The sequence below is a fragment of the Oryctolagus cuniculus genome, chromosome 7 (genome assembly GCF_051225735.1).
Source record: "Oryctolagus cuniculus isolate XC-2025 breed Fujian yellow rabbit chromosome 7, ASM5122573v1, whole genome shotgun sequence".
Classification (NCBI taxonomy): domain Eukaryota; kingdom Metazoa; phylum Chordata; class Mammalia; order Lagomorpha; family Leporidae; genus Oryctolagus; species Oryctolagus cuniculus.
In genome coordinates, this window is record NC_142873.1 from 41,321,135 (window position 1) to 41,328,638 (window position 7,504).

A 7,504-nucleotide genomic window follows, 5' to 3' on the forward strand; every position below is an offset into this window, starting at 1 on the left:
TCTCTCTCTCTCTCTCTCTGCCATTCCTCTCTCTGGGTAACTCTGACTTTCAAATAAATAAATCAATAAATAAATCTTTAAAAAAATAGAGGATTCTCAAGTTGGCATGCAAAAAAGAGCAAATAACACAAAAATAAGTCCCAATTCTCCAGAATGCAGACTTCTCAGTAGTAACTTTATGGGCAAGGAATGAGTGGAAGAAAATTTTCAGAACACCTAAGGGAAAAAGCCACCAGCCAAGAATACCACACTCAGCAAAGGCATCCTCACATAAGACAGAAATAAAGTCTTTCCCAGAGAAGAAAAGCTGAGAGAATTTTTCACCTTTAGATATAATTCACAAGAAATGCTAAATGGAGACATTTAAACTGAAAGGTAAAGATGAAAGCAAGTAACAGAAAATAATAGAACATAGAAAACTCACAGGTAAGAGTAAGAAAAAAGCACATGCAGAATGTTCTAATATTGTAAACATGTGACATAAACCATTCATACCTTCACTTCAAAGGCCAAAAAATTAACATTTCCTAATTTTCATCATAGAGATGTTTCACCATCCCAGTTTAATTTATTCCAAGGTATTTAAATTTTTTGTAGCTGTTCTGAATGAGCTCGGTCATAGAAGTTCTTTCCCAACGATGGCATTGTCTGTGTATAAAACAGCTACTGAGTTTTGTGTGCTAATTCTATATCCTACCACTTTATCAAACTCTTATGAATTCCAACAATTGCTTAATGGAGTCTTTTGGTTCCCTCATATATAGAATCATGTCATCTACAAATAGGGATAGTTTGACTTCCTCCTTTCCAATTTGTATCCCTTTGATTTCTTTTTCTTGCCTAATGGCTCTGACTAAAACTTTGGAACAACATTCATGAAAGTGGACATCTTTGTCTGGTTCCAGATCATAATGGAAATGCTTCCAAATTTTCCACACTCAGTAAGATGCTGGCTTTGGGTTAGTCATAAATTACCTTGATTGTGTTGAGGAATGTTCCTTCTATACCCAATTTGTTTAAGTTTTTCATCATGAAAGGATGTTGTATTTTGTCAAATGATTTCTGTCTATTGGTTTTTACTCTTCAGCCGTGGCGGCCATTGGAGGGTGAACCAACGGCAAAGGAAGACCTTTCTCTCTGTCTCTCTCTCTCACTGTCCACTCTGCCTGTCAAATAAATAAATAAATTTTTAAAAATTTAAAAAAAGAAGAAGAGGAACTTCGAATGTCTCAACAACTATAGAGAAATCAGGGAAAAGACTACAAAGTTGGCTTACATTCAATACAAATTTTTATTGAGAAAACATAACATGTAGACAAGATACCTCACCAGTGATACCTGTGTTGCAAAGATACATACTTTGCTCTCAGGGAGATGCAAGATTCAAGGGGAAAATGATCTAGATAATGTAGTAAAGGATAAGGGAGTAAGGAGTACATCTAGTACAGTACAGTGGGGGTGTGGCAGATCAGACCAGAGTGAGACTGACTACCGCTGGTGAATCAGGGAAGGCTTTTGAGAAGTGACATTTGATTTAAATGAACCCACTAACCCATTAATAACTGAACACATGATTGTTAGGACCTCATTCTATTCACAGTAAAAATGCAAATTTTGAAAGCCCAAAATCCAGGTCAGAACTACAAATCTGTTTTATTTAATTCTATTTTTATAATTTCTATAAAGGGAACAGATTTTATGTATTTCATATATGCATTTTAAGAGCATAATGAGACTTCCCACCCAACCCTCCCTCACTCACTTTTTTCCACTTTCTCCTCATTCCTTTCTTATTTTTCTTTTAATATATATAGTGACATACTTTCAATTTTCTTTATAATAGGGTACAAAAATGTGCTGTATTTCAGAACTACAATCTTGTAAAGTTATACTTAGCTTATACAAACAACTGATCACTAAGCAGAAATAAATGAAAACAGCCTGTTTTACAAGAGAAGCCGAGTGGACGTCATCAGCAGGTCGTGTTCAGGTGGACGCCAAGCCCATGTTCCTGGGTTCTCACTGCAAGAGGAAAAGGGTGCACGGAGCCCCACGGCATGTCCTGAAAGAACCACTGAAAAGAGAGATGGAAGCCACTCTGCACAGGGTGGAGGCGAGAGCTACGAGAAAGAGGCAGAGAGCCTGGGAACAGATGGAGAACTTAGGAGAAATAAACACAAAGATGGGAAGGCAAAAGAGAAAACAGGAGGAAGATGGAGAGATGAAAACAGAGAACTCACCTGTGCTTCCTAAACCAAAATACAAGAGCTGTCAGCACAGCCAGGAGCACCACCACTGGATGATCCCGTGGAGCTGCGATGCTCTGTGGATGTGGATGGACACCAATGTTGACAACCCATCCCCTCTCTTGCCCATCTACTCCTGCTTTATGCATTCCCCTGAGATTCCTGTGTCAGCTGAGAGGTCACCTCCACAATTTTCCTTCTCCCATCTCTTCTCTCATCCCCCTTTAGAGATGGACCCTTCATCGAATACCCAATATCCTCCTGGATCTATAGGTCCCTCATTTTCTCTTTTATTCCTCAGATTAACTTTCTTTCTTCCTTCTGGGTTCAGAGTCACTGAAGTCTAAATTTTCAGCTGTCCCTCCTGCACTGCCTGTTGACCGCCTCCTCCCCTTTCCAGCCTGGACCCTGGATCTTTCTCACTCCAGTAAAGCATCATTTCCTGGCCTTCTAGGCTGCTGTGTTTCACCCAACAAGACAGCTCCTCCGCCTCTCCGGCCACCACTTCCAGGGTTACTCGGAGATACCAGGTGCCATCAGCATGCGGCAGGACACCACCGCACCAAGTGCCCAGCTGCTCCTTGTCCCCATGCATCCACATCACCCGTATGGGCTTTGGGTAGAAGCCAGAGACATGACACACCAGCTGCAGACGGCCAGGTCCAGGGCTGGGGCCACTGGACAGCCAGGCCGTGGGTCTTACTGTAGAAGAAGGAAAAAAGGTTCAGAAAAGAAAGCTAACACATGAATGGCTTCATATTTCCACTGACTTTAGAAAGACACATCCCTCCCCTTTCTGAGTTGCTTCTTACCCTAAATTGGCAAGGGCTGTCTGGAAAGTGTGATTATAACAGGAAGTAATTAATACTTGGAGAGAGGGTGGAGGACTGACCTTGGCACTGGATGTCTGCTTTCCCTGTGTCAAGTAAGCTGAAGAGGAAGCGTGGGCAGGTGACGGTGAGGAGCCTGTGCACTGTTTCCTTGAGGCCTCTGAATAGATTGAGCAGTCTGCAGACGTGCTGGGCCCTGCTTCCACCCTGAGGAGAGGGCACCCATGAACTGCTCTGGAGGCTCAGGAGAGCTGACCCTTGATAGGCTTTCCTCAGGAAGCCTTCTGTGACCTCCCCAGAGTGCAGGGCACAGCCCACGGCCAACTGCAAAACAAAGGGATCTGGGGCAGAGGAGTTAGGAGTTAGAGAAAAGTCAGAAGGAAAACAATGAGATGGAATGAGTAGCAGCAAAACACACTGGTGGCAGAAGAGAGAATTTTGAGCGGTGTGAGGGAATGAAACACAGTATGCTTTCATCAGAGGTGTGGAGAAAGGGCAACTGTTGGGAACTGGCGGGTGAAGAAGACATGAATCGCTTGATGAGGGACAGAAACTATTCAAAGAAAGTGCTATGAATGGTGTGGACAATAAAAGCTAAGTGTGAGATTTGAGAATAAAATAATCAACAGTGAATGGAATGCAGTGGGTGAAAAATCTATGTATAGGCAAAGAAGGATGAATAGAATGGGTACTGAAGAGAAACCACACTTAACGAGTCAAAGAATCTGGTTAGACGTCAGTGCCTGGACAGACACAGATGCCTGTAAGGGAAGGTAATAAAGCAGAATCCTGTAACGAGAGAGCAGTCCATAGGTAGCAGAAGACTTGAACTCTAAGAATCAGGGTGTGACTTAACAGCCCTTGCTCAACAATGTGTGATTGCTATTTTACACGGTGGAGAGTGGGGTAAGAATTGGAAGAGAGTGAAGTCGATTTCCTAGAAAAATCAGATAATCATTTAGACGCGTCCAGCCCCTCATTTCCCCATGTCCCGGGGAGGGAGCTGAACCTACATTCCAACTGCAAATTGCAGGCAACGCTGTGAATTTCCCTAATGAATCTGATGTAGTACATATGGAAAATCGTTTCAATTTCCAACAGTTCCTTGTTGCTGAAGTTGCCTCAGCAAAGCGATGACATCAGTCGCTCTGCCAGCGATGAGTCTCCAAGTCACTCAGCCAACCTGATCCCAGATTCTGTACCCAGGAACAGTCTTAAAAAGACGAGGTCTGCAGGACATAGAAGGAGATGGGGTCTTCAAACCCTGTGGCAAAAAAAGAGAACGAATTGGAGAAAAAGTCACTGGAGATGAGAACTGATGAAGAAAGCTACCAGCATGGGGGAACTCAAGAGTCTAGAGAAAAGTAGAGCCATCATTATCTTAGCAGACTTGTGCCTGCCACGGGGTTCCAAGCCTTAATAACTTTCAGAAGAGCACAAGGACATAGAGACAGGCAAACTCAGAATGAAGCCAAACTGGATATCTTACTACCCAGTCATATGCTGGGGAAATCACCACCACTTAAATGAGCACACAAACACAGGCACATACACACGGACCCTCTTGCACCTCCTGGGCAGTTGCCGGGGTTCTTACCAGCTTTGCTGTCACCACTGGGTAGTAGGGCTGCTAGCAATGGAAGTAACAGAAACAGCATTTTGTTCGCAAGTGTTGTTTCTCTCAGAAAGAAGCTCTTCCTTGATACCTGCTCTGAACAAACCATCCACAATATCTCTACTCTGACTTCCTTCTTCAAACTACAGGTGAAATTCTGTCTGCAACAGGGAAATCTCCTTCCCCAAACCCTCAGCTTCCTACTCAGTCTCTCATTTTCCTTCTGGTTCTGACTGCTCTCCGGCTCCCAGCGTCTCTGGTGGCCATCAGCTTCCATTCCACTGTTCACCCCTTATTTCATCTGCCGTGGATCAAGTCTCATGTGGCATTGAAACATCACGGTACCACTAGGGACATAGACTCTCTCACTCATAAAGTACAGAACTAAAAGGCTTCTCAGTAGACTGCCTAACATTCTCGTGGCCTTGCTCCTTTCTGTCTTCCTTCTCTTGACCTTTTCATCATCCCCCATGGCATCCCATCCCTATCTCTGACCTATCCCAAGTTCCCTTTTTGTTTTTTGTTTTTTTCTCAAAATTCCCCGTGATTGCCTAGGCTACAATATAAACTAAGTCTCCACTATTCTTAGAGAAGAGCCAGTAGCGATCACAGAAACCACAAGAGCATGTAAAGAAAAACGTCTTCTGTTTGATGTGCATTGGTGCATGTTCGCTCACCAAAGAGTCACATAGCACCTACTGAGAACCAGGTGTCCTGCTGTACTTATGAAGATACAGTGTTTGAGGAGACAATGGCTTTGCTCTTGAAAAGAAAAAAAAAAAAAAACACTGAAAATAAGAAGTATATGTCTTTGGGACCGGTGTTGTGGTGCAGCAGGTTAAAGTCCTGGCCTGCAGTACCAGCATCCTACATAGGTGCTGGTTTGAGTCCTGGCTGCTCCACTTCTGATCCAACTCCCTACTAAGGTGCCTTGGAAAGCAGCAGAGATGGCCCAAGTGCTTGGGCCCCTGCACCCACATGAGAGACAGAAGAAGCTCCTGGCTCCTGACTTCAGATTGGCTCAGCTCTGGCTGCTGTGGCCATTTGGGGAGTGAACCTGCATATGGAAGAACTCTCTCTCTGTCTCTACCACTCTCTGTAACTTTGTCTTTCAAATAAATAAAATAAATCTTTAAAAAAAGGAAGGATATGTCTTGGTATGCTGAATTCTGTTATAATGCTTAAACTCTCCAAATAAAAAATAATCAATCTTACATGAAACAGTATCTTCTGAAGTGGCAACTCTTAGCTGACATTTGTCCACTAAGATTCTTGAAATCAGTGACTGGATGGGGGTTTCCTTTCTATTGTCTTATTGTACTGTATCTCCACAGAATAGAGTATCTGGAGAGTGGGAAGGGCTTTGGAAGTATTTGTTGAGTATATGAAAGAATTCATGGGGCCGGCGCTGTGGTACAGCAGTTAACACCCTGGCCTGAGGTGCTGGCATCCCATATGGGCACCGGTTCCATACCTGGCTGCTCCATGTCCAAACCAGCTCTCTGCTATGACCTGGGAAATCAGTAGACGATACCCCAAGTCCTTGGGCCCTGTACCTGTGTGGGAGATCCAGAAGAAGCTCCTGGCTCCTGGCTTCAGATCGGCTCAGCTCCGGCCATTGCAGCCTCTCTGCCTCTCTGCCTCTCCTCTTTCTGTGTAAATCTGACTTTCAAATACATAAATAAATCTTTAAAAAAAGAATTCATATCTAATTACTAATTTTTAGGTTAATTACTTTTTAAATATTTATTTATTTATTTGAAAGGCAGAAATACAGAGAGAGAAGGAAGGAGAGAGAGAGAAAGAGATCTTCCATCATCAGGTTCATTCCCCAAATAGTTGCAACAGTGATGGCTGAGCCATGCTGAAGCCAGAGCCAGGAGCTTCCTCCGTGTCTCTCACATGGGTGCAGGGCCCAAGTACTTGGACCATCATCCATTGATTTCCCAAGTGCTTCAGCAGGAAGCTGGATCAGAAGCAGAACAGCCAAGACTTGAACCAGCACCATATGGAATGCCAGCACTGAAGGCAGAGGCTTAACATACCATACCACAGCATCAGCCCCTAATTAATTTTTTGTGGAACATATCACCAATAAAATATTTTAAAGACATTCTTAAAAGTTACTTGAAATCCTGCACAATGAAATGAAAATCTTATTCAATTTTATTTAGAATAAGAGCAAATACTACCAAGCATGATGTTTTTGTAGAGCATTCAGATATAAATTTCCCATTAGTTAAAATAAGACCAGTCAGAACTTTGGATAAATGAAGCTAATAGAGTAGTTTCAAATTATTTATCCAGATCCCCTTCTTATTAGTCTTATTCAGATATCCCATGGTTGTCTTGTTCTGAGGGCTGGCAGGTGTGCTGCACCTTGATGTATTCCAAGTTTCTGTTTCTACATGAGAGGAATTCAAAGCAGGAACACAGAAAAGGTCCTAGGAGAGAAGCATGGTTTATTTAAGGGAATTAAAAGGATAGTGCAGTCTCAGGAGTACATGTAAGCAGCCTTAGGAGGAGAATCCCCCCCACCCCCATGTTACCTGCCCCCTCTATTAGAGGGTGGTGCCCTAATCGGATATACAAATGGAGTGGAGTTTGCACAGTGTGCATGATTATATCTGGGAAGGTGTCCTGACTTCTCTACATGGAGCTCAGAATACATGTATTCAACATTGCATCTTCCTCATCGTGGAGGAGACTTAGGAGCATCATGGGAAAGTGAGAGTGCTGCACTGGGATGGGTGGGTCTGGAGAAATTAGTGGTGCAGGGATAAGGCACAGAGACTGCTGGAAATCGGTCAGCT

General features: G+C 43.2%; 1 pseudogene across 1 annotated transcript; it reads right to left on the reverse strand.

The window, feature by feature from the left end:
* Positions 1-1,463: 1,463 nt before the first annotated feature.
* Positions 1,464-5,146, reverse strand: LOC149125479 (T-cell surface glycoprotein CD1a-like; annotated as a pseudogene). Its single transcript, XR_016237085.1, has 4 exons — positions 4,674-5,146; positions 4,090-4,340; positions 3,139-3,417; positions 1,464-2,948 (listed from the first exon to the last, which is right to left on the reverse strand). The product of XR_016237085.1 is annotated as a T-cell surface glycoprotein CD1a-like (transcript).
* Between the last annotated feature and the right edge of the window lie 2,358 nt (positions 5,147-7,504).